At 47.2% G+C, this 27,699-nt stretch overlaps 1 protein-coding gene across 3 annotated transcripts in view; it reads right to left on the minus strand.

The window, feature by feature from the left end:
• Positions 1-27,699, minus strand: part of txndc16 (thioredoxin domain containing 16) — a 242,333-nt gene that overhangs the window by 15,696 nt on the left and 198,938 nt on the right. The gene's annotated exons all lie outside the window — the stretch shown is intronic.

Genomic DNA, 27,699 nt, shown 5'->3' on the forward strand with positions numbered 1-27,699 from the left:
CTTAAAAATTGCACGCTGCATAATAAACTATTGTAGGAACGGAGGTTCCTGTCAAAAAGACTGAGTTCGACTCAGGCAATTAAACTAATGAACTTCAATGAAACAAAACGAGTTTAAAGTGGAAACTGCTAGAACACATCAATAACAGGTCGACTCTCCTCGAGGGCTCCACGAGGACTGATCCTCTGGTCAGAAGACTGACGTCATGACATCATCACGTTCTTCCCACCATTGGGACATCATGTGACTAACGGCATGACGTCATCACGTTGAACCCGCGCTGTAAAGGTAACTAGACATTGTACAGTCAAACAGTGTAATTAAAGGTACAGGCACAGGCATTAACTACATTGCTGTTAAAGGAATTATGTACAACCGCTCTGAGCCCTTTGGTGGCTCCGCCACATACGCCCCCCCAGAACTGTCTCTAACAGAAAAGGTGAGGCGAGGAGGAGGCCTGATGAGCCTGTCCAATCGACTTCGATACACTGGTAGAGGAAGTTGACGACCGGTGGTCGAGTTGGCAGTCGGTTGTGGCTGAGCAAGCGCGGCGAGCGCGGTCGAGTTGACAGGCGGCTTTGGTTGATCTGGTGCGGCGGCAGCGGGCGGTTGGTCACGTTTGGGTGGTTGAGCGACTATGACAGGGTGGTCCAGGTCCAGGTGAGCCGGCTTCAAGCGGTCCACCGAGATGTGATCCGGCTTCCCTCCGACGTCGACCGAAAAGGATTTGTCTCCTGGTTCGATGATGCGGAAAGGACGAGTGTAAGGGGGCTTGAGCGGATCCCGGTGAGCGTCGTGGTGGATGAAGACATACTCCGCATTCTTCAGTCCCGGTGGCACGTAGGAGTTCTGCAAGCCGTGATTGGACGTAGGTATCGGAGCAAAGCATCTGGCCGCTTCCTGGTGGCGAACGAATTGCTGGGAGGCGGACCATGGCTCTGTGGGAGAAGGGAGGAAATCTCCTGGTACACGGAGCGGCTGGCCATAAACGAGCTCAGCCGAAGACGATTGTAGGTCGTCCTTGGGCGCCGTACGAAGACCCAACAGGACCCATGGGAGTCTGTCCACCCATCCTGCGCCTTGAAGACTGGCCCGAAGAGAGGCTTAAGCGACCTGTGCAATCGCTCGCAAAGGCCGTTTGCCTGTGGATGATAGGCGGTGGTGCGATGAAGTTTGGTACCAAGCCCGAGCCACAGCGTTCCAAAGTTCCGAGGAAAATTGTGGCCTGCAGTCAGAAGAGATGTCCGCTGGTACCCCGAAACGGGCAACCCAACAGGAGATGAAAGCTCTAGCGACGTCTGCCGAAGTGGTGGAAACCAAAGGAATTGCCTCTGGCCACCTAGTGGTGCGGTCCACTATGGTGAGGAGATGAGTATAACCCTGAGAAGGCGGAAGCGGCCCCACGAGGTCCACATGCACGTGGTCGAAACAACGCTCCGGAACAGTGAACGTAGCCACTGGAGCGCCTTGACAAGACGCTGGACTTTGGCCTTCTGGCATACAACGCAGGTATTAGCCCAGTCACGGACATCGATGTGCATACCTTTCCAGACGAACTTGGCCGACATAAGCCGTTGCGAAGCCTTCATTCCCGGGTGCGGCAACCCGTGTATGGCATCAAAAACCTTCCGGCGCCATGCGACTGGCACAATAGGTCGAGGAACTCCCATGGAAACAAACGTCGCAAAGGAGCATGGCACCTGCGGCCTGGAAGATGACGTCGGTCGCTTGGAAGTTAGAGGGAACGGTTCTATATGATTGGACCTCTGAGTCCGAGGCCTGATCTGCAGCCATGAGGGCGTAGTCGATTCCTAGGTGCACCACGTGGACCGTCGCATGGGAGAGGCAGTCTGCCACCAGGTTGTCCTTACCAGACACATGTTGAATGTCCGTGGTAAATTCGGAAATGAACGTCAAGTGACGTTGTTGACGAGCAGACCACGGTTCGGCGGTCTTGGCCATGGCGAGCGTAAGGGGTTTGTGGTCGACAAAAGCCGTGAAGGGGCGCCCCTCCAATAAAAACCGGAAATGACGAATGGCGAGGAAAAGGGCCAGTAGCTCTCTATCGAAGGTGCTGTACTTTTTTTCATTCTTTCGTAGTTGACGGCTGAAAAACGCCAGCGGTTGCCACGTGCCGTTGACCCACTGTTCTTGCACTGCACCGATGGCGTAGTCTGACGCGTCGGTGGTAAGGGCGATAGTAGCACCTGGAAGCAGGTGCGCCAGCATGGTTGCATTGGCCAAAGCGTTCTTGGTGTCGCCAAACGCCTGGACCATCTCAGCTGTCCAGCTGATTGGATCTTTACCGGACTTGCCCTTGAGGGCCCCGAACAAAGGTTGCATGAGTTGAGCCGCCTTGGGGACAAAACGGTGGTAGAAGTTGACCATCCCCAGGAACTCCTGCAAGGCCCTGACTGTCGACGGCCGTGGGAAAGAAGTAACCGCCTCAACCTTCGTCGACAAAGGGACGGCGCCGTCCGATGTTATGCGATGTCCAGGAAGTCAATTTGTTGCAGGCCGAACTGGCACTTGGCCGGGTTGATGATTAAACCGTGTTGACTGAGGCGCGTAAAGAGGGAACGCAAATGGGAGATGTGCTCCTCCCTGCTGGCACTGGCGATGAGTATGTCGTCAAGGTAGACGAAAATGAAACGCAGGTCTCGAAGAACGGAGTCCATTAAACGCTGGAACGCCTGTGCTGCATTCTTTAAGCCAAACGGCACCCGCAGGAACTCAAAGAGGCCAAAAGGGGTGATGACTGCAGTTTTTGGGACGTCTTGTGTGGGTGCACTGGAACCTGGTGATATCCACGGACGAGGTCGACTTTAGAGAAGATAGAATTTCCCGCCAAGTGGGCCGAGAAATCCTGGATATGCGGGATCGGGTACCGATCTGGAGTGGTGATGTCGTTCAGGCGTCGGTAGTCACCGCATGGCCGCCAGCCGCCGCCTGGTTTCGGCACAATGTGGAGAGGCGAGGACCAGGGACTCTTGGATCGCCGAATGATCCCGAGCCACTCCATCGTGTCGAACTCCGCCTTCGCAGCTGCGAGCTTGCCGGGTTCGAGCCTTCTAGCCCGTGCATAAACCGGGGAGCCAGTAGTGGTGATGTGATGTTCAACACCATGTTTCGTCGCCGAAGAGGAGAAGGTGGGCCTTGTCAGCTCCGGAAACTCCCCGAGGAGCCGCGTGAAGTCATCCGGAGGAGGGAAAGCACAGGCAATGGAGCGCGCCACGGAGGTACCGTGGAAGCACGGAATCAAGTGAAAGGTGGCCGCGTTGATCAGCCGGCGGTGCCGGACATCGACTAGTAGGCTGTTGGCACACAGAAAATCCGCCCCTAGGATAGCCTGTGGGACTGTGGCCGTGACGAATTCCCAAAAGAAGCGCTGACTGCCGAAACAGACTTCGACCCACCGCTTTTGGAACGTTCGAATTGCTGCGCCATTAGCCGCTATGAGGGAAAAACCGAGGTTCCCAGTCTGCATGTTGAGCTTCGACGCAGGTAGAATGCTACACTGCGCCCCGGTGTCGCAAAGAAAACGGCGGCCCGAGAGGGAATCGGTGATAGAGGAGTTTCCCCATAGGACCGACGGCCATCGCCACCGCGGAACGCCCATTAGACTTGGTCATCCATCGCCAGGGACGCCGCCTGCGCTTTCTTCTTGTTTTTTTTGGGGCGAAAACTGCAGGGGAAATGGCAGCATCATGCTTACGCGCCAAAACGGGAGTGGTAGGAGCACCAGCCCGCTGTAGGAGAAGCCGGAACCGCGTCTGTGGGGGGTGGGCGCCTCGTGGCTGCGCAGCACTGCTGGGTAACCGTGAAAATCTTATCGGCTTCGGCCGCAAGCTTGGCGCAGTCTGTAATGTCGGATCTGGCTAGGGCAGCCTGAACCTGTTCAGGCAGTTGATAGAGGAAAAGCTCCCGGTTCAGCACCCAAGAGCGTGAGCATTTGGCTCATGAGCTCGGACGGTTTGGAATCCCCGAGGCCGGGCAGCGTGATGAGCCGGCGAGCACGCTCCGACTTTGATAGCCCGAAAACCTGAAGCAACCGCGCCTTAATTGCATCATACTTGCTGTCAGTAGGAGGGCTACCGATGAGGCTGATGATCCGTGATGCAGTTGCGCTGTCGAGGGTGGAGGCCACGTAACAATAACGGGTCTGATCCGCGATGATGTTCCGAATGGCGAACTGGGCTTCAGCCTGGATGAACCAGGCGTCTGGTTGTTGCTCCCAGAACTGTGGCAGTTTCAGCGTGACGGCGTTCGTGTCCATGTCGAATCTTCCACGAAAATCGTTCGTAGAAGTCGGGGTCACCAATGTAGGAACGGAGGTTCCTGTCAAAAAGACTGAGTTCGACTCAGGCAATTAAAATAATGAACTTTAATGAAAGGAAACGAGTTTAAACTGGAAACTGCTAGAACACATCAGTAACAGGTCGACTCTCCTCGAGGGCTCCACGAGGACTGATCCTCTGGTCAGAAGACTGACGTCATGACGTCATCACGTTCTTCCCGCCATTGGGGCATCATGTGACTAACGGCATGACATCATCATGTTGAAACCGCGCTGTAAAGGTAACTAGACATTGTACAGTCAAACAGTGTAATTAAAGGTACAGGCACAGACAGTAACTACATTGCTGTTAAAGGAATTATGTACAACCGCTCTGAGTCCTTTGGTGGCTCCGCCACACTATCTAATTTGCACTTGAAAGAGACATTTGCAGATTATAACACAAAGTACCGTAGCACTGACATGCTGTGCCATGGGGAAATTGCAACAGAGATTCATCGCGCCAAGAGCTAGATTGCCCTCCGCTGTCCCGTTCCAATCGGGCAAGGAGAAAATGGGGTGATGAGCTCCACCACTGCCTCCTTGCCCCAAGCTGGACTTTCCGCTGCTCAACGCTGCCAGGTCTGCTGCTGGCTGCCCTTTCGTCGCCTGCTACATACAAATGCCGGCAGAGAAGAAGGGCCTGATTTCCCGATAGATTTTAACAGCATCTCGCCCTCTGACCGCTGCTCCCCAGGCCTGCCCGGTGAAAGGTAATATTACACCCAGGGGGCTGGAAACATCAGTGAGATATATAAAAGTAATAAAAATGAAATAAACCCAGAATGTTACTTCAAAGTTAATCAATCTAGTAGGACTATAGGGCATAAATTTAAATTAGTGAAAAGCAAATTTAAAGCAAATATCAGGAAAAAGTTACGTACTCAAAGAGTGATAACTGTTCAGAATAATATTTCAGGCTGGGTAGTGGAGACAAAAACATGATGGGTCATCGAAATGTAGTTGGATACTAAGCTGGGGGAGTTAGGGTGATAGAGGGATGAGCTTCCAATGGCCTTTATTTTTCCTGATTTTTCTTAAGTCTTATTAGAAAACATTGAGGAACGTAGGTTCCATTTTGCTGTCTTCAATGTTTATAGTTTCATTAAGTAGAAAAGTTAACAAAATACCAGCAATGATGCCAGACAAACCCAAACATCTATCTTAGAACTTGTTTTGATTCTTCTAATCCTTTATCCATTAACCACCAAATTATGACTCAAAATGATGTTAAAGTAGCTCTACACCAGAGTGATGACATTCCTCAGATTAACCCAAACAGATCAAAGGGCACCAACTAAACCACAGAACAGCCACACCTCATTGGAATAGCCACCAATTGAAGTCATGACCAAGCTTCCTTACTCATAAGCTTTTATGGTAATGTACAGTCTGTAATTTATTTTAGCGCTTGCTATGGTAAAGTGCATTTTGTTTGTCTCATAAACTTGGAAAAATGTGTGTACATGAAAGTATATTATTGTGGCAGAGCCACTAAGAGACTCAGAACATTTGAGAATAATCTCTTTAACTGCATTGTAGTGCAGCCACGTACTGCACCTTTAAACTGTTTGTTAACTATACTGTATGTACCTTCCTATACTCTGCGTGATGACGTCATGACGCCGATCATGTGACCGCCAGTGGCGCGAAGAACGCGATGACATCATGACGTCAGTTTCCAGAACCTTCCAGTAGTCTTCGAGTGCCTTGCAGCCTGAACAGACCTGTATACATCTTCTCCTGTAGTTTACTAGTTAAACTTTGTTGTTTTGATTTACTGAGTCGAACTGCAATTATTCAGATAGGAACTACTGTTCCTACATTGGTGACCCCGATCTCCTCGAACAACTTTCGTTGAGATTCAAGAATGAACACGAACGCCGTCGCCCTCAAACTTCCACATTTCTGGGAACAACAGCCATCAGCATGGTTCTTCCAGGCAGAAGCCCAGTTCTCACTCCGAGAGATTACAGCGGATTCGACCCGTTATTTTCACGTGGTCTCCGCTCTCGACAGCACCACGGCCTCGCGGGTTGTCAGCCTCCTGGGCAATCCACCAGAAGAGGGCAAGTATGAGGCTCTTAAAACTCGTTTGCTACAGGTGTTTGGTCTCAATAAATCGGAGCGCGCATGCAGGCTTATTGCTATGCCCAGCCTCGGGGACTCAAAACCTTCTGAACTGATGAGCCAGATGCTCACTCTTTTGGGTTCGGAGCCCCAATGTTTTTTGTTCCACGAACTTTTCCTTAACCAGCTACCAGAACCGGTTCAGATGGCCCTGGCCAATTCTCCGATCACGCACTGTGTAGAACTTGCGGCTGAGGCAGACAAGTTTTTTACTGTTGTGCAGCAGTATTGTGCAGCCACGAGGCGCCCTTCCCCCACGCGGGCGCAGCCCAGCCCTCCTTCTGCAGGCTGGTGTGCATACCATGCCCGTTTTGGCGCCAAAGCTCGATGCTGCTGCCCGCCCTGCAGTTTCTCGCCAAAAAAAACTTCACCAAGCCCACGCCCTTCTGCAAAAATGACTGGGTCTAAAAAAAACGTCCACTTCACCATGGCGGTTGGTTCGGCGGGAAAGCTGCTGTACATCACGGATTCCACGACAGGGCGACGATTTTTGTGCGACACTGGATCCCAGTGCAGTATTCTGCCAGCTTCAAGGCTAGATCTGCAATCCGGCGGGTGCGGTCCACCCCTCGAGGCAGCTAATGGCGCAGATATCCGCACGTTCGGAAAATGGACAGTCAATTTAACCTTCAGCGGTCAGAGATTTGTTTGGGACTTTATTGTTGCTAAAGTTTCGCAGGCTATCCTGGGGCCGATTTTTTCTCCTCCAATGGCTTTCTGGTCGACGTCCAACACTGCCGACTCATAAATGCGTCCACCTTCCACGCACTGCCGTGCCATCGCAGCACCACCATGTCCTGGTCGATTGCCTGTACGCTTGCAGCACAGGACAGGTTTACGCACCTGCTCGGGGAGTTTCCAGAGCTCAGCAGGCCTACTTTTTCGGCAGCAGTCACGAGGCACGGAGTGGTGCATCACATCACGACGAAGGGACCGCCGGTTTATGCCCGGGCACGTCGGTTGGAACCAGGCAAGCTCGCAGCGGCAAAAGCGGAGTTTCACACCATGGAATGCCTCGGGGTCATCCAACGCTCCAATAGCCCTTGGTCCTCCCCACTGCATATCGTCTCCAAACCAGGCGGTGGCTGGCGACCTTGCGGGGATTACCGACGTCTAAATGAAGCCACTACACCGGACAGGTATCCAATACCTCATATTCAGGACTTTTCGGCCCATCTGGCTGGCAACTCTGTTTTCTCCAAGGTGGATCTCGTCCGCGGTTACCACCAAGTCCCTGTACACCCGCAAGATGTCCCCAAAACGGCGGTGATCACACCGTTCGGACTTTTCGAATTCCTCCGAATGCCTTTCGGGTTGGAAAACGCAGCGCAGGCCTTCCAACGGCTCATGGACTCTGTGTTACGAGATTTGCCCTTTCTTTTTGTTTACTTGGATGACATTCTCATCGCCAGTAGAGATTCGCAGGAACACCTACAGCATTTGCGCACACTTTTTGCCCGTCTCAGCCAGCACGGCCTCATCATCAACCCCGCCAAATGCCAGTTTGGATTATCCAGCATCGATTTCCTGGGACACAAGATCACTTCGGACGGCGCCGTCCCACTAGCTACCAAGGTAGAGGCAGTTACAGCATTCCCACGGCCTCACACAGTCAAATCCCTGCAAGAGTTTCTGGGGATGGTGAATTTCTATCACCGGTTCGTCCCCAAAGCAGCCCAGTTGATGCAGCCGCTGTACGAAGTGCTCAAAGGGAAGTCGGGAAAGGACGCTATCACTTGGACGCCGCCGATGGACCAGGCGATCCTTAACACCAAGGCGGCGTTGGCAGACGCAACCATGCTTGCTCACCTGTTACCGGGCGCGACCATCGCTCTCACTACAGATGCCTCCGATTATGCTATCGGGGCAGTTCAAGAGCAATGGGTCGATGGTGCGTGGCAGCCGTTAGCATTCTTCAGCCGCCAGCTTCGCAAGAACGAGCAAAAATATAGCACTTTCGACAGAGTTGTTGGCCCTGTTTTTAGCCGTCCGACACTTCCGTTTTCTCCTAGAAGGGTGTCCGTTTACTGCATTCATGGACCACAAGCCACTTACATTCGCAATGGCAAAAACGACAGAGCCTTGGTCAGCCCGCCAGCAGCGCCACCTCACCTTTATATCTGAGTTTACGACGGATCTGAGGCACGTATCCGGCAAAGATAATCTCGTGGCCGATTGTCTCTCCCGTTCTCCAATCCAGGCAGTCCACCTGGGTATCGATTACATTGGGTTGGCAAAAGAGCAACTGGCAGATCCCGAAGTACAGGCAGTTGGCAGGTGGCCGATGTTAAGTTCCAGGCGGCGGGAACCACGCTTTTGTGTGACACATCCATGGGAGTGCCCAGGCCCATCGTGCCGTTGGAATGGCGTAAGAAAATTTTCCAGGCCATACATGGTTTATCGCACCCAGGGATGTGTGCTTCACAATGGCTAATGTCCCATAAATTTGTCTGGAAAGGAATGCATTTGGACGTCCGGGACTGGACAAACCATTGCGTGGATTGTCAAAAAGCAAAAGTTAATCGCCATGTCAAAGCTCCACTGGCCGAATTTCCGGTGCCAGAACGCCGTTTTGACCACGTACACGTGGACTTAATGGGTCCGCTTCCCGTTTCGCGAGGTTTCACACAGTGGACCGTACCACCAGGTGGCCAGAGGCGATCCCACTGAGTGCTACTACTGCATCAGATGTCTCCAGGGCGTTCGTTTCATCGTGGGTAGCTCGGTTTGGGGTACCATCCGACATCTCCTCTGACAGAGGCCCACAACTTACATCAGAGTTGTGGATGGCAGTCGCGCAAGGTTTGGGTGCCAAGCTGCACCGCACCACCGCATACCATCCGCAAGCGAATGGCCTGTGCGAGCGGTTCCATCGGTCGCTCAAGGCATCACTCCGGGCCAGCTTGCATGGTTCCAACTGGGTGAACAGGCTCCCCTGGGTGTTACTAGGCCTTCGAACAGCCCCCAAGGATGATCTCCAGTCTTCATCGGCCGAGTTAGTCTACGGCCAGCCACTTCGGGTACCAGGTGACTTTATCCCTTCACACACAGAATCGTGGTCTCCGGCTCAGCAGCTCCTCCAGCATCAGGAGGTGGCCAAGAATTTCCTGTCTATTCCAACCTCGAATCACAACCTACAGAGGCCTCACGTCCCGGCAGAGCTCATGAGCTCCGAGTATGTTTTTATTTGGCAGGACGCTCACAGAGGCCTGTTAAAACCACCTTATGCTGGACCGTTTCATGTCATCTCATTGGGTGAAAAAATTTTCACGGTGTACGTCGGTGGCAAACCAGATACTATCTCTATCGACCGACTTAAACCGGCCCATCTCGATCGGAGTGAACCAGTTGTTGCTGCTCAACCGCCTTGCCGTGGTCGACCTCCGTTGACTGCCGGACCAGCTCGGCACCAGCCCGCCAGTGAACCGCCTGCATCGGTTTCCACGTCGCCTACACTAGCACCTCTTGTTTCCTCCACGCCTGTCGTGCCACTCCAGACGCAGCCAAGAACCGACTCGTCCTTCAACGGTCCATTCCCGCTGCCTGAGTTTCGCCGTCGCTCAACCAGGCTTATCAAGCCTCCTGTTCGTTTGACACTGTCTGTTAAAGAGCATTCTGGGGGGGGCGCCTGTGGTGGAGCCACTAAGAGACTCAGAACATTTGAGAATAATCTCTTTAACTGCATTGTAGTGCAGCCACGTACTGCACCTTTAAACTGTTTGTTAACTATACTGTGTAGTGTATGTACCTTGAAGAATGAACTATATTCTGCAGCCCCTGTATACTGCAGTACCAGTAGTGACCACCCCTGTATATAAGCCTGTGTAGTAACTTTGTATAGTAGTTCCAGTTTTGTCTCCATTCAGTAAACACCTGTTATAACCAACTTCTGCAGTCCGTGTCTCAATTACACACGGACATTACATTGGCGACGAACAGATCCGAACTTACCTACAGTTCTGCACCACCTCACGGGGATCCATCCCTGAAGCGAAGTTATTAGAGGTCGAAGCCAGAAGGAAGAAATCCAAAAAGAAAAAAAAACAAACAGAAGAAACGGGCGTCGACCGTGGGCAACCGCCCTCTGATTCATCGAATTCGAAGGTTTGCAGGAGAGGCTGTCGAGAGCTGGGCTTGGTTCTCCAGTCTATGGTGTTCCAGCTAATCGGGCTGGTGGCAGGTAGTACACTGATCCTTCCTGGGCTGTGGCGGGCTAGAGCTCGATCGGGTGGCTTTTCAACGGGGCCGAGCAGCGTTGTCAGGAAGAGGAGAGAGAGAGAGAGAGAGGGTGGAGCACACAGGGCGCGGCCGGTGCTACGAAGCCGGGCAGCGTACAGACCCGAGAAGAGGGAGGAAAGTGTCCCATAGGGTCTGCTCTGACGATGGGAACAGTAATTAAAATAAAAGAAAAAGAAATTAGAAGCGCAGAAAGCCGCGAGGAGCTGCAGTTTGCCACAGGGACCGCGGAGAGCGGCGTTGGCAGCAGCGCGGGGGGGAAGCGTGCGAAGACCATAGGGAGTCGCCATTAAGGCATAAAAACACCAGCAACAGCGTTGGCAGCAGCGGAAAAGAAGGAAAAGCGCGGGAGGCGCATCTTAGATCTCCAAGATGCCGAAGACTGGCAATATCACTGCCTTCGATAATGAAATAGAAGACTGGACCACGTATGTGGAAAGAGTCGAAGTATATTGCAAGGCAAATGAAGTAGCCGATGAGAAAAAGGCATCGGTACTACTAAACTTAATGGGCGCAAGAACGTACGGCCTATTGCGGAACCTGATCACTCCAGTCAAACCGATGGAGAAGAGTTTTAACGAAATTGTTGACATCCTACAGGAACACCTAAATCCTACACCGCTGCTGATAGCAGAAAGATTTAAATTCCACAAGAGAAATCAGCATAAAGATGAGAGCAATGCTGATTACCTTACGGAACTATGCAAGCTATCAAAGCACTGCCAGTTCGGAGCAGGACTGGCAGATACCCTACGGGCCAAATTTGTCTGTGGACTCCTGAGTGAAGGAACCCAGAAGAGGTTACTCTCAGAGAAAGAGCTGACGCTAGATAAGGCTTTCAGCATGGCAGTATCGTACAAAGCAGCAGCAAGGGGAGCTGCGGAAATACAGCAAAAGCCACAGGAATACGGCACCCATGAAATGACATGGGGATTTGAAAAATGTTATCGCTGCGGCAGAACAACCCATGACCAGAAGAACTGCTGGTCCAAGGGACAAAACATGCAGGCAATGCGGAAAGATGGGACACATTGCACGAGTTTGCAGGTCCGGGAAGAAGACTAATGACAACAAAAAGACTACTAAGGAAAAGTACAGGCAAGTACAAAAGATGACGGACAGTAGTTCCGAAGACCAGAAGAGCGATAGTGAATCCGGGAACAAGAGACTAAGCTGTCTCAAACTACACAGCATAATCACAAAAGAGGATCACCGAACCATTTGGGTCACCCTCACGATAGCAGGGTCCCAAGTCAAAATGGAATTGGATACAGGATCAGCCCTGACCGTCATGAATCGACGAGACTACGAGTGGCTATTCTCACACATACCCTTGAAAGACACATCCATTGTCTTGAAGACATATACGGGGCAGAAAGTATACCCCAGAGGGAAAATAAGGGTGCCTGTCGAATACAACGGCAAGGAAATACAGAAATTGTATCTGTACATACTGCAAGATGGTGGGCCACCGTTATTGGGGCGTGAATGGATCAGAAAGATAAGTTTAGACTGACAGCTGTTATCTTCTCGGCGTATGTACCTTCCTATACTCTGCGTGATGATGTCATGATGCCGATCACGTGACCACCAGTGGCGCGAAGAACACGATGACGTCATGACGTCAGTTTCCAGAACCTTCCAGTAGTCTTCGAGTGCCTTGCAGCCTGAACAGACCTGTATACATCTTCTCCTGTAGTTTACTAGTTAACCTCGTTGTTATTAAACTTTGTTGTTTTGATTTACTGAGTCGAACTGCAATTATTCAGATAGGAACTACCGTTCCTACATTATATTAAAAAAAACTTGATCATTTCCTTCCATCTTCTCCACTCTTGAAGGGGTCGACTCCTTGCTGGGGTATGGTTCCATGGGTGCCAGGTGCTCTCCAGTATTTTTACTGTTCATGTATGTGGTGATTATTCCTTGTTTAGTAAAAGTATTGTGATTGGTTGTTTGTTAACTGCCTTGGGATATATGTTGTAATCTCATTGGTAGTTGATGTCACATGATGTGTGGTGGCCACCTTAAATTCAGTTCTTTTCCAGCTTTGGTTGGGACTGGATGTGGAAAGATGTGCTGCAGATTTTAAAGTTAATAAAGCCTAGCTTTGGAAGGCAAATCTATTCTTTATTTCAATTTATTAACTTTATGTTAGAATGGAGCGATATCTTCAACCAGAACGATTCAAGGCTGACCCCAATTCTGCTGGAGTGGATGATAAATGGAAACATTGGTATTGTACATTTAAAAACTTTTCGGGCGTGTTGGATCAAGAGTCTCTAAATAAGCTGAATATGCTGATCAACTACATTGCTCCGGATGTATATAAATATATTTTGGACTGTAAAACTTATGAAGTGGCTATTTCTACATTGGAAAAGATTTTTGTTAAACCAAAGAATGAGGTATTTGCACGTCACCTTCTATCTGCCCGTAGGCAGCAGGTGGGAGAATCTTTGGATACTTATTTACAAGCACTTCGGTGCCTTAGTGTTAACTGTAATTATAAGGCCGTGACGGCTGAAGAATATAAGGAAGAATCGGTACGGGATGCTTTTATTAATGGATTACTGTCTAGATCAATTCGTCAGCGGTTGTTAGAAAATAAGACTTTGGATCTTAAAAGTGCTTTTGAGCAAGCTTCTACATTGGATGTGGCTCAGAGAAGTTCGGATTCTTATGCTCTTTTTAATCGGCCTGCGACTATGGTTTCGGCAGTTTCGGATGAAAAGGAATTATGTGGACTTAATGGGAGTGGTTTACTAGATTCTGAAACAGTTTCTACTTCGGCGGCTGTTGCCTCTAGGATTCAGAAGTGTTATTTTTGTGGGAATATCCGGCACCCTCGTCTGAAGTGTCCTGCTCGGGAGGCTGTGTGTAGTAAATGCGGCAAGAGAGGTCATTATGCACGCGTGTGCAAATCATCAGGTTCAATTACCTCCTCCTCTCCTGGTGTGGGAGGGCCCTCCTCTACCACCTCCTCCTCTGTGACTATTCAGCCTTTAGATAGGGCGTTTATTGCATCAATTTCTGCTGCATTTGCTCATGGCCTAAACAAAGCTATAGTTACGGCTCAAGTTAATGGGTTGGAAGTGAAGGCCCTTATAGATACAGGCAGTACTGAGAGTTTTATAAGTCTTCAGTTTGCGAAGGAGAAGCATTTGAAAATTTCGCCTGTTACGTATCAGGTGTGTATGGCTCAGACGACCCTTACTTCACAAATAGCTGGTTGTTGCTTTGTGAAAATGATTCTCCTAGGTAATACGTATACTGATATACGCCTATCTGTTTTGCCTAATCTCTGTGCGGATATTTTGATTGGACATGATGTGCTTCAGTTACACGAGTCTCTTAGTCTTTCATTTGGAGGGACTAAGCCACCTTTATCTATTTGTGGATTAACCTCTTTATCCATTTCTCCATTATCACTTTTTTCCAATTTGATGCCGGATTGTAAGCCAATTGCTACCAAGTGAAGAAGATATAGTAGTCAGGATAGAGAATTTATTAATTCTGAAGTTCAACGTCTCTTATTGGAAGGAATCATTGAACCTAGTTGTTCGCCTTGGCGAGCACAGGTAGTTGTCACGACTAACGAGAGACACAAGAAACGAATGGTGATAGACTATTCCCAAACTATTAATAGGTATACTCAATTAGATGCGTACCCTTTGCCTAAGATTGATGAGCTTATCAATAAAGTATCTCAGTATAAGGTTTTTAGCACTATTGACTTAGAGTGCTTATCATCAGATTCCTATTGTTAAGAAGGATCAACCATATACGGCCTTTGAGGCTGGTGGAAAGCTGTATCAGTTTTGCTGAATACCATTTGGTGTTACTAATGGTGTTGCTTGTTTTCAACGGGCAATGGATGCTTTTATAAGTGATAACTCCCTCTCTGACACCTTTTCATACTTAGATGACATCACAGTGTGTGGCAAATCAAGGGTGGAGCATGATTCTAATTTAAAAAGATTCCTTCAAGCTGCGGAAAAAGTTGGTTTAACTTTTAATAAAGAGAAATGTATCTTTTCGACTACTGAGGTAAATCTATTGGGGTATATTATCTCGGGAAACAAGATTAAACCAGATCCAGAACGTCTGCGACCATTGATTGATTTACCTTGTCCTACTAATTCTAAGGCTTTGCAACGAGTTGTTGGACTGTTTTCTTATTATTCTAATTGGATTGCAAATTTTTCACGGAAGATCCGGCCTCTTATTCGGGTTATGACATATCCTCTATCATGGGAGGCCAGGACATGTTTTGAGAATTTTAAAAAGGATATTTTAGGAGCAGTTGTGCATTCTATTGATGAGCAGGTTCCTTTTGTGATCGAGACGGATGCTTCTGATTTTGCAATTGGGGCTACTCTGAACCAAAATGGAAGACCTGTGGCCTTTTTCTCACGTACTTTGAACAATCGTGAAAAAAGACGTTCTTCAATAGAGAAAGAGGCATACGCAATAGTAGAAGCATTGCGTAAATGGAGACATTATTTATCGGGGTGACATTTCACGTTGGTAACTGATCAAAAATCTGTGTCCTTTATGTTTGATGTTAAACATTTTGGAAAGATCAAAAATGATAAAATAATGAGATGGAGGATTGAGTTGGCATGTTACCATTTTGACATAGTTTATCGTCCAGGGAAGGATAATGTTGCTGCTGATGCACTGTCGAGGGCTTATTGTTCTGTGATTCACGGAGATACGCTTATTAATCTTCACAATGCCTTATGTCATCCTGGGGTTACGAGGATGATACACTTCGTACGCAGTAAGAATTTGCCCTTTTCAGTTGAAGACGTCAAGCGGATGACTTCATCATGTTCTATCTGCGCTCAGTGTAAACCGAATTTCTTTAAGCCTCAACGAGCTCATCTTATAAAGGCTACTTCTCCTTTTGAACGTTTGAGCGTCGATTTTAAGGGGCCTCTTCCTTCAACTACTCAAAACCGATATATTTTTACTGTTGTGGATGAGTTTTCAAGGTTCCCTTTTGCTTTTCCTTGTGCAGATGTATCAGCTGCTACAGTTATCAAATGTCTGACTCAACTTTTTGTCATCTTTGGGATGCCTGCGTATATCCATTTGGATCAGGGAAGTTCTTTTATGTCTTCCCAGTTGAAGGAATACCTTCAGAGTCGGGGAATTTCTACTAGTAGAACTACCCCGTATAATCCCCAGGGTAATGGACAGTGCGAACGATACAATGGGGTGATCTGGAAGGCAGTTATGTTGGCTTTGACATCCCGGAACCTTAAGAATACACAGTGGGAAATGGTACTGCCTGATGCCCTGCATTCCATTAGATCATTGCTTTCAACGGCTACTAATGTGACCCCCCATGAAAGGCTCTTTAACTATCCGCGGAGATCTACTATGGGATATTTGGTACCTTCATGGCTTACTATGCAGGGACCTGTGCTGCTTCGACGCCATGTTAGATTGTCAAAATATGATCCTTTAGTGGAGGAGGTGGAGCTGTTGGAGGCAAATTCCCAATATGCTCATATTCGATTCCAAGATGGGAAAGAAAGTACCGTTTCAATTAAAGACTTGGCTCCTTGTGGTGGCCAGCCCTCTTCTGAGGATATTAACAATAGTCATGATTTAGATAATGTGGATGTTGTTACAGATACTACGAATGTCTCCAATCCGATTGCAAATAATTATACTTCTATTAGTCAGCCCTTGATGGATGTTTATGACCGTCCCAGTTTATCTTCTGATGGGATTTCTAATCCGGAAACCGTTGAAAATCGGGATATGGATAGCCTTCCTGCGGAAGATACTTCTGTGCCTTCTGGTGTGGGAGGGCAAGGAATTTCACCAAGGTTAAGAAGGTCGACACGAACAAGATATCCGGTCGACCGATTGAAAATGGACTTTTAAATTGATAGTAATGTTTTAAAATTGTTGAAATATTATATTATATTGTTTTAGTTGAGAGATACTTAATACTTATGTGCAATGTTATTATTTGTTGTTGTTCACTTAGTATTGTGTCATGTAAACAGTTTTACTCTTGTTGTGCATAGTTTTAGTTGTAAATAATTAATTATAAATTGTAAAGGTTATTTAGGTTGGAGTATATTTTAAAAGGAGGGGTGAATGTGGTGATTATTCCTTGTTTAGTAAAAGTATTGTGATTGGTTGTTTGTTAACTGCCTTGGGATATATGTTGTAATCTCATTGGTAGTTGATGTCACATGATGTGTGGTGGCCACCTTAAATTCAGTTCTTTTCCAGCTTTGGTTGGGACTGGATGTGGAAAGATGTGCTGCAGATTTTAAAGTTAATAAAGCCTAGCTTTGGAAGGCAAATCTATTCTTTATTTCAATGTACAATCCAGAATAATGAGCGTCAACAAGCTATTTAATTATAGGAAACATCATAGCCAAGCCCAATCCTCCCCTTGACTGTTATATGCACATGAGTATTTCTAGTAAGGGTCATTGTATAGTGAACAGGAGCCGGAACCCCGGCTGATTGTCCTCCATAGCCAAGGGGTCCTCAGGCCGATTGTCCTCCATAGCCAAGGGGTCCTTAGGCTGATTGTCCTCCATAGCCAAGGGGTCCTCAGGCCGATTGTCCTCCATAGCCAAGGGGTCCTCAGGCCGATTGTCCTCCATAGCCAAGGGGTCCTCAAGCTGATTGTCACGACTCTACTGCCATTTTGTCTGAGATCAGGTAGCTCAACACAAATGAGGGATTGAACCCTGGATCTTCCTGGTCTGTACAGCTCAAATACTCAGTGGATAAACTCACTAATCCAACAGGAGAGCTCAGCATTTTATTTTACATATACAAGAACAAAAATAAAACTCAAAAGATTAAAAAGGACATTCGGTGAACCAAAGCTGATCTCTTTGGTACCCTTAGTCTCCTATTGTATCCACGGTATCAGTGGTTAAATTACTAGACTAGTAATCCAGAGGCCTGGACTAATAATCCAATCCCACCATGGCAGCTGGGGAATTTAATGTCAGTTAATTAAATAAAATCTCAAATAAAAAGCTAGCATCAGTAATGGTGACCATGAAACTACCAGATTGTTGTAAAATCCCATCTGGTTCACTAATCTCCTTTAGGGAAGGAACTCTGCCTATGTGACTCCAGAGCCACAACAATGTAGTTGACTCTTAACTGTCCTCTGAACTCGTCTAGCAAGCCACTCAGTTGTGCCAAACCACTACGGAAAACAATAAGAAGAATAAAACCAGATGCACCACCCGACATCGAACTCAGTGCTGGCTTCAGACACTACAACGGCACACCCAGCCCAGCCAACCCTGCAAAGTCCGCCTCAATAACATCTGGGGACTTGTGCTAAATTTGGGAGAGCTGTCCCATAGACTAGTCCAGCACCAGCCTGACTTAGTCATACTCACAGAATCATACCTTTCAGCCAATGTCCCAGACCCTTCCATCACCATCCCTGGCTATGTCCTAGCCCGACAGCACAGTGGTATACAGTCGGGAAGGGGTGGCCCTGGTAGTTCTCAACATTGCCTCTGGACCCCATGAAGTCTCATGGCTTCAGGTCAAGCATGAGCAAGCAAACCTCCAGCTGATTACCACCTACTGCCCTCCCTCAGCTGATGAATCAGTACTCCTCCATGTTGAACACCACCTGGAAGAAGCACTGAGGGTAGCAAGGGCACAGAATGTACTCTGGGTGGGGGACTTCAAGAATAGCTCGGTAGCAGCACTACTGACCGAGCTGGTCGAGTCCTGAAGGACATAGTTGCCAGACTGGGCCGGAGGTAAAAACCTACTTGACCTCGTTTTTCACCAATCTATCTGTCAGTATTGGTAGCAGTGACCTCCGCATAGTCCTTGTGGAGACGAAGTCCCGTCTTCACACTGAGGACACCCTCCATCGTGTTGTGTGGCACTAACATCGTGCTAAATGGGATAGATTCAGAACAGATCTAGCAGCTCAAAACTGGGCATTCATGAGGCGCTGTGGGCCATCAGCAGCTGCAGAATTGTATTCCACCACAATCTGTAACCTCATGGCTCGGCATGTCCCTCACTCTACCATTACCATCAACCCTGATTCAATGAGGAGTGTAGAAGAGCACCAGGCGTACCTAAAAATGAGGTGCCGTAGCAGAACTTACAACTCTTCAGCATAAAGGGATTCGATAGGGTAGGTACACAGAAACTATTTCCTCTGATGGAGGAAATCAGAAAAATAAGGCATAACCTTAAATTTAGAGCTAGGCCATTTAAGAATAAAGTCAGGAAACATGTTTTCATGCAAAGGGTAGTGGATATCTGGAACTCTCTTCATCAAAAGGCTGTGGATGCTGAGTCAATTGAAATTTTCAAGACTCAGATCGATAGATATACGTAGGGTAAGGGTATCAAAGAATATGGAACAAAGGCAGGTAAATGGATTTGAGGTACAGATCAGCCATGATCTAATTGAATGGCAAAACAGGCTTGAGGGGCTGAATGGCCTACTCCCGTTCCTGTGTTTCTGTGAAAGGAAGCAGTGTTGCCCATCTGTCTCCACTATGCTACTGTGATCAATTATTCCAATTTTTTGTTCTGACCACAATTGCCTCTCTTGGGTAGCTGCAACTCCAGGTTTTCCACTTCCCCAGCCAAGTGTACTACAGGGCAAGCTCTCTGGGAAACTTTTTCTGCTCGTACTCCTACCAGACCTTGGTACTCCCAAGCACCACAACCCCCCTCTCAGAATGGTGCACCTCAAAATTATCCCACACCACATAACATTCACTCCAAAACCAAGGGATCCTGCTCCCAACTCCCAGATCTCCCCCAGTGTGATGTCATCATCTGCTCTCTTGTCCCTTCCTAACACTACCAAGCCACATTTCCTCCCAGCTTCCATTTCTTACAACCTACCTCCTGCCTATTTGCAATCTCTTCCTCACCATATACCTCTATATCCAGTGTTTTGAAAGTAGGCAAGAGATAAAATTGACTACGTAGTTAAACTAAATTCAGTGGTAATCAAGGACACTGATTTACAGTTTCCATGCAAAATTGGAATAATCATAGAACTCATTCAAAATTTATCACAAATGTTTCTACAATATTTTCTTTAATAAAAATGCAATCTAACTTATTCAATTACCACAGACAGTGGCTTTGATCATTATCAATGCCGTGGGATCTGTTAGTATTGATAAAAGTTTTGCTTACAGCACACACTTCCTGTAATACTTCTTTTATCAGCCGATTTCATCATGGCTATCTGTCACAATTAAACTTAGCTATTCATTTTACTTTCCTCTGATTGAGCCCGCCAAGTATGGTCTCTAAGGTAGGTGACACCATTGTATACTTACATCTGACAAGGGAAGTTAAAGTAGATTTAACGACTTTGTACAGATGGTGGTTAACATGTGGTGCCGACTGCCAGCCAAGTCAGTAGATAATATCGGCAAATTCAAGAAAAAAATGGATATATATTTAGCAGAGAAGGAAATTGAGGTGTATGAGAGTAAGGAAAGTGCATGCCTCTTTTTGAACTTTTGAATCAGGCAGTTGGACTATAATGATCTCTTCCAGTCCTTTACATTAATTGATTACTTAGGAACAAGGTAATCAAAAGAAAGCAGGAACAAAAAGAGAAAATTCAGCCCATGAATCTTAGCCCCTCCATAGAACATGTACAAGTTGCACCATCATGAGCTTTACCCAGCTCATTCATTTCCTGGGAAAGAAACTCAAGAGGTTTTTCCCTGTCCCTCAAAGCTAAGCAACAAAACATGGCCAGTTGCATTCCTGTCAGGCAGTACAGGAACCAATGTGTTCCATAGAGAATGTTATAATCTATCTTTATTCTTATCTTTTTAACATCAATCTTATTCTTGGACAGATATTTATCCAGTTGATTTAAAGGAATTCATTGACCCAGCACTAACGTCTTTTGCTGAAGTCACAGATCAACTAACTGGGGAAAAACACATTTTCTAGTTTTACTTGAGGCTTGTTAATCTTACAATCATTCAATCTGGTTATGCAATCACAGTTCAAGTTTAAAGAAACCTACATTCTGTACATTTAACATGTCTTTTATCATTTTAAATATTTGGATTACATCCCTTCTCAATTTTCTTTTTTCCATTTTTCCGAAGTGAAGTTATGGATCAAGTTTCCGCTCAAATTCATTTGCATAACCACAAATGTAAAACCGCCCATGAACCAGCGCAATCGGGCAGCCTTTTAGAATGTAATTGGATTTTTCCTTGCATTAAAAAATATTCTTTGATATATTTAAGAGTGGTAACCTAGTGCAGTTTGATTAATACAGCCTAAAACGGGTTGATTACAAAAATAAACATTTTATAATAAGTGTTGAGTCTACCACCTGTGAGTAACCTGATTTTAAATAACTGAAAATGACTTAAAAAAAAAACTATACTGAACCATTTACTAGATTCATTGGTGTACACTAGTCAGTTTCTTCGTAAATTAAATATTTTTAAATATGTAAAATCTTTTTAAAAAGGTGCCTATTAGTGCCCTTGTGCCTAAAAGAAAGTTTAATTTTAAGAGGTCACTCGAAAGGGCACAATTAGCGGAAACTCGCCAGGGTGATTAATTTGATGTGGGGGCGTGGCCAGTTTTTGCAGGTGGGGCCATCTTCCAGCGCGATTGTTTTTTTGAACCAGCGCAAAAGATCACGGAAACTCAATTTGCACGGAACGTAACCTGCCCTTGAAATTCTGCGATCTTTTGCGCTGGTTTGGCCAATTTTGGAAGAATTGTTCTGGAAATACCAGGGCAACCTAGTGGAAACTCTAGCCCCTCAGGTCACAGGACCATCCTTGTCTTGCTTCTCTGAATTTTTGCATCAAGGTTTACTTGAAGGTAGGGTGCCAAAACTTCACATGGTTTCAAATGTGACCTTACCAATTAGAGATACCGAGCTAAAACATAGAAACATAGAAGATAGGAGCAGGAGTAGGCCATTCGGCCCCTCGAGCCTGCTCCGCCATTCAATGCGACCATGGCTGATCATCCAAATTCAGTACCCGGTCCCTGCTTTAATTTAATAATTTATTTAACTTACTAAATGCTCAGCAGACATATTGAGCCTTGTTGATAAACAGATTCACATTGCCCATTAATCACATTCAAATGTTTTCCATTTTCATTCATTGCTAATGGATGCCCAAGTTTTCTGTTCTAACATGCATTGCCCATTTATAGGCAATAAAATCCGTCAGTCATTCCTTGGCCTATATATTGCTATCAATCTTGCAGTCATCTTGCTACATAGTTTGGAGTCGTCGACAAATGTTATATTTATCTTTACAAGTACAGTACACTCCTCCACATTTTTTTTTTAAAAAGCATGAATAACAGAGGCCCAGAACAGATCACTGAGAAAGTTCATTCGGGACAGCCTCCAGAGGCTTTTCCTTTTACTTCACGCTGCCATTTCTAAAACAATTTACCATTAACTCCACGAGCCCTAACCTTCAAAAGTCTCACAGAACTTTATCAAATATCTTGTCAAATCCAGGTAAAGTATATGCACTGAATGCTCCTCCTTTAATGAGTTAGTTATATCTGCGAAGACCTTCAGTAGATATGTGAGGCATTATTTATTGTTTCTAAAACTATGTTAACTACAGGAAACTTTCATTTAACCGGAGGGTAAATGTCCGGAAAGCTCTATCTACCGGCAAAATTCAGGAGCCGTTTCCTATAAGTTTTTTTTTACTTCTCGTTGCTTTTTTTTTTTTCCAGTCAAGCTCTGCAAGGTCTAGCTGAAGCTGTTGCTTAGCTACAGAGACGCTTTTAAGCTGCGGCCGACTGTTTTGAAGCTGTTGAGCAACAGGGTTTGTTGATTCACACGGAGCTCAAAAGCTCCGTATGTTTTAACATTAGCGCTGGTTTCTACGGCAGTTTTGATGGTAAGGCACCAGCTCGGTCCCGTCAGTGCCGGATACCAGAAAGTTTCCTGTACTTAGGACCAGTGTGCTCTTTAGATATTGATAGCACCCTGTATAATGTTCTCAAATCATTTTCACAACATTTATGTTAAGTTAACTGATCTATAACTCCCAGATTCAGGTCTCAAATATTGAATATAAAGGATAACATCAACTATCTGCCAGTCATTACGTAAGTAGCCATGGTGTGGAGATGCTGGAGTTGGACTGGGAACACCACGCCAGGGTAATTGTGGCATGCTGTGGCTCTATTGTAATATTTCTTCATTGATAACAGCTGCAGAAGTGGTGTGAAGGATCCAATGGTACACTGGTGAGTTTCAGAGGTCAGAAAATGTTGGGAAAATCATTTTAAATGTATTTAGACTTTTCTATAGATAACAAGTTTTGAAGTGTTTGTGTAGTCCCACCTCATTGGGAGAACCTCTCTCACCAGTGACAGATCGCTTCTGTAACCTCACCTGCAGCTGCCATCTGTTCTAGCCTAAGGAGGGAGTCACTGGAGAGCCTGGGTACAAGGGCTCATCTTTGTACAGTGATTGTCAGTGTTTGCAGCACCTCAATGCTGTCAAACATTAGCGGAGATATCTTCAACGGAGATAGCTACCAGCAGCATGGGAACCATTTATTTCCTTTCATCCTGGTCCTCAGATTCAGAGGATGAGCAGCCACGGCAGCAGCAGAATCAGGCACAAAGGCAGCACCAACAGCAGGAGCACCAACCTCCTGCTCAGCCACCTGATGGTGCACAGGGCAGAAGGCATCAATCAGCGCAGCGATGCACGTTGCCGCAGGAGATACCCGCAACACAGGGTTTACAGGCCGAGGATGACCTTCCTCAACATGACTGAGCAGCAATGCCAAAGGAGGCGGAGACTTTCACGAGAGGTAGTCGGTAACATCTGCGCAATGCTGCATCAACACCTGGAGCCCAGAGGAGCGGGTGGACACCCCTTACCAGTGGCTGTCAGTCACCACCACCCTCAATTTTTTTGCAAAAGAACAGACAGAGCTGGGAAGCATGGAAGCAAAATGTCTGTATTTGGACAAGAGAGGAAAAAGAGTGTTCATTCAGTGCAGTATGATGGAACAAGCAAAACAGAGGGGAGCGACACCTCTGAGGAGGAAGAGGTGCACATACTGACGGTTGCAGGTGATTCAAATGGCTACTGGGTGTCACCACTGGTGGAGGGACAATCAGTGCGGATGGAGGTGGACACAGGCGCGGCTGTGTCCCTTGTTTCAGACACTGTCTACAACAAAATGCTAAAGCATCTTACCCTTCAGCCAACAAACATTGTGCTAAAGACGTATACCGGCGAACCTGTGGCCATGAGAGGCGCTATTGAGGTGACAGTTAAATTGAACGGACAGACTGCAAAACTGCCACTATATGTGGTAAAGGGAAATTACCCATCGCTACTGGGACGTGCGTGGCTAGAGAAAATCACGCTGGACTGGCCTGCAGTCCGCATGATGTCAAAAGGGGAGTCAGGTCTGACTGCAGTGTTAAACAAACATGCAGAACTCTTCAAAGGGGAACTTGGGAGCATTGTGGTAAACCACTGTTTGTATTCCTGTTTGTCCTGTTTGTATTCCACTGTGTACATGCCTGGACATGCCTCGGCTGACTCCTCCCACAGGTCCTAGTATAAAGGTGACTGCTCCCCAGCCCTTAGTATCATGGACCGGTCGACCACGCGAGGCAGACCTCCATTCTGTTGTTAATAAAAGCCTTTGGTTACTCTTCTAACTCTCAGTCTTTTATGAGTAATTGATAGCGCATCAAGCATGAAAAAGATCAGCGTGAGACTGGACATTAAACCTGACAGCAAGCCGAAGTTTCACAAAGCCCGACCTGTACCCTATGCAATTAGGCCAAAAGTTGAGGCTAACTTGGAGGCCTTAGTCGAGAATGGAGTCCTGGAGCCTGTGAGCGTGAGCAAATGGGCCACACCCATTGTTCCTGTCCTGAAAAAGGATGGATCTGTTCGAATCTGCGGGGATTTTAAAGTGACTATTAACCCGGTGCTGTCTGCGGAACAGTACCCTCTTCCCCTCATTGATGATCTTTTTACGGGCCTGGCCGGAGGACAAAAGTTCAGCAAAATAGACTTATGCCAGGCTTATCTACAAATGCATGTCGATGACAAATCAAAGGAGCTGCTGACAATTGTGACACACAAGGGGCTATACAGGTACTGCCGCCTTCCGTTTGGAATTACGTCAGCCCCTGCTCTATTCCAAAGGGCAATGGATCAGATTTTGAGTGGACTGCCAGGAGTCCAGTGCTACCTGGACGACATCCTTGTCATTGGGACAAATGAGGAGGATCATCTTCTGAACTTGGATGCGACACTACAACGACTGAAAGAGTACGGACTCAGAGTTCGTAAAGACAAATGTGAATTCTTTCAGTCTTCAGTTGAGTACCTGGGGCATGTGATTGACGCTACTGGCCTGCATAAGGCGCCGTCAAAGGTCAAGGCGATCGTGGAAGCCCCAGCACCCCAGAATGTGAGCCAGTTACGTTCATTTCTGGGGCTACTTAACTACTATGGGAAGTTTATTCCAGACTTAGCAACATTGCTGAAGCCGTTACATCAGTTGCTATGTCAAGGCAAAACATGGAAATGGACTGAACTGTGCAACGAAGCTTTCGCCCAAGCAAAGAAAGCACTGCTGAAATCGGAGGTCCTGACACACTTCGACCCAAAGCTACCCGTGCAGCTAGCATGTGATGCATCACCATATGGTGTGGGAGCAGTCATAGCCCACATCATGCCTTCGGGTGAAGAGAAACCTATCGCCTTCGCATCACGCACCTTGAACAAGGCCGAGAGTAACTATGCGCAGATCGAGCGCGAGGCCTTGGGAATCGTTTTTGGAATTTGAAAATTTCATCAGTACCTGTTTGGGAGACGGTTCACACTCCTGACGGACCACCGTCCATTGACTTCAATCTTCGGGCCCCACACCGGAATTCCGTCTCTCGCTGCAAGCAGGATGCAAAGGTGGGCTTTACTGTTGTCAGGACACACATACGCCATCAAATATCACAAATCAGACTTGCACGGCAACACAGATGGTCTCTCGAGGCTACCCTTGCCTGTTACTCCCCCAGAGCCTCGTCAGATAGACATCTTCTACTTTAGACAAGTGGAGGGAGCATCTGTCACTGCAGTTCAGTTGCGAAGGTACACCCGCAACAATCCAGTCCTGTCTGAGGGAGAGCTATAGGAGATTCTCCTAGTTTGAAACCTTACGTTTCAAAAAGAAATGAGCTCTCCGTCCAGGCAGGTTGTCTTCTTTGGGGACGCCGTGTCATCATTCCGCCACCTCTGAGGGAACCTATACTGCAACAACTTCATACAGGCCACAGTGGGATGGTTCGGATGAAGGAAATGGCAAGAAGCTACTTCTGGTGGCCAGGTCTCGATGGGAATATTGAGGAGAAAACCAAAACATGTTCCCCATGTCAAAGGGTCCGGAATGTTCCACAGCTGGCAACCCTACACCCCTGGGATTGGCCTGCAGAAGTGTGGCAGCGAGTACATGTGGACTTCGCCGGTCCTTTCGAAGAGAAGATGTTTATGGTGGTTGTAGATGCTCATAGCAAGTGGCCGGAGGTCGCTGTGATGAGGTCTACCACGGCAGAGAAAACAATTGAGAAACTTGGTGAGATGTTCAGCCGTTATGGCTCACCGGAACAACTCGTAAGTGACAACGGTCCACAATTTGTATCACAGGAGTTTGCAACCTTCCTGCATGTGAATGGTGTCCAACACATCAGGTCTGCGCCCTATCATCCCTCTACTAACGGCCAGGCAGAAAGGTTCGTGCAAACTTTGAAGCACGCCTTGAAGGCATCGCAAGGTCAGGGCTCAATCCACCAACGTCTGAACAGCTTCCTGTTGTCCTACAGGAACGAGCCGCATGCCACAACCAAAACTTCCCCCGCTTCACTCATGATGAAGAGGCAGTTGCGGACAAGTTTTGACTTACTCAAACCTCCGAGGGCAGAGCGGGTTGTCCATCGTCAACAACAAACTCAAGTTGAAAAGAGAGAGAAAAGAGCCAAGGAGAGACGGTTTCATCAGGGAGAGCACGTCCTAGCTCGAAACTACAACACTGGACCGAAATGGGTTCCTGCTACGGTGATCGTGCAGACGGGCCCTGTGTCTTACATGGTTGAGACTGCTGAGGACGTCGTCTGGAGAAGACACACAGATCAACTGTTGCTAGGAGCAGAGACAGCCACAGAGGCTCCAGCGGCTGGTTGGCCTGAACTGTTTCTGGATGATACCGCAAACCAGCATCCTTTGCCACCATGCTCTTCTCCAACACAGGAAGTCAAAGAGACTGTTCCACCTGTGCAAACTCCTGACTTTCAACTGACAAAGGCACCTTCTCCATCTAGGCCTGTGTCAATGCCTACTGCTGTGGAAGCCAGCAATGACCGCCGGTATCCTGTCAGAGAGCGGCGGCTTCCAAGACGCTTGGATCTGTAGGCTTAGTGACTTACCCACAAAACTGGGGCAGAATAAACCCCAGGGTAAAGTCAGGGGTTGAGGCAGTCTACCTCTACCCTAGGTTCGTTGAGTGCATTGAAAGTAACTTACCTGTTGAGAAATAATGTGGACCTTCCATTTAAGAGGGGAGGAATATGTTATGTATTGTGTGTTCTTCTCCCACCTGTGGTGGCGCTATCACAGCAGATAAATGGTTGGGTGTTCTCTTGGTTAAGTTTAGCCCTCTTTGTTTGCGTGAAGTATCCTGGCAATTGTCATGACTCCTTCATCCTGCAGCAGTCTAGTGTGCCTCCGCTCTTCAATCCACCAAACCAAATTTCCAGGTGGCTACTTGGAGACAAGGGCTATCCCCTGAAGACGTGGCTGATGACGCCATTGACATGGACTCCTCCTTGAGACATTTTTACAAGAAGGTGTTATAAAAAAGCAAGCTGCTGTTATACAAAATAATAATTTTCACAGTAATGCAAAGCAGACACTACTGATTTATGCTTTCACCAGCACAAAA

The sequence above is a fragment of the Somniosus microcephalus genome, chromosome 12 (genome assembly GCF_052327205.1).
Source record: "Somniosus microcephalus isolate GS21.2 chromosome 12, FLI_Smic_1.0, whole genome shotgun sequence".
Classification (NCBI taxonomy): domain Eukaryota; kingdom Metazoa; phylum Chordata; class Chondrichthyes; order Squaliformes; family Somniosidae; genus Somniosus; species Somniosus microcephalus.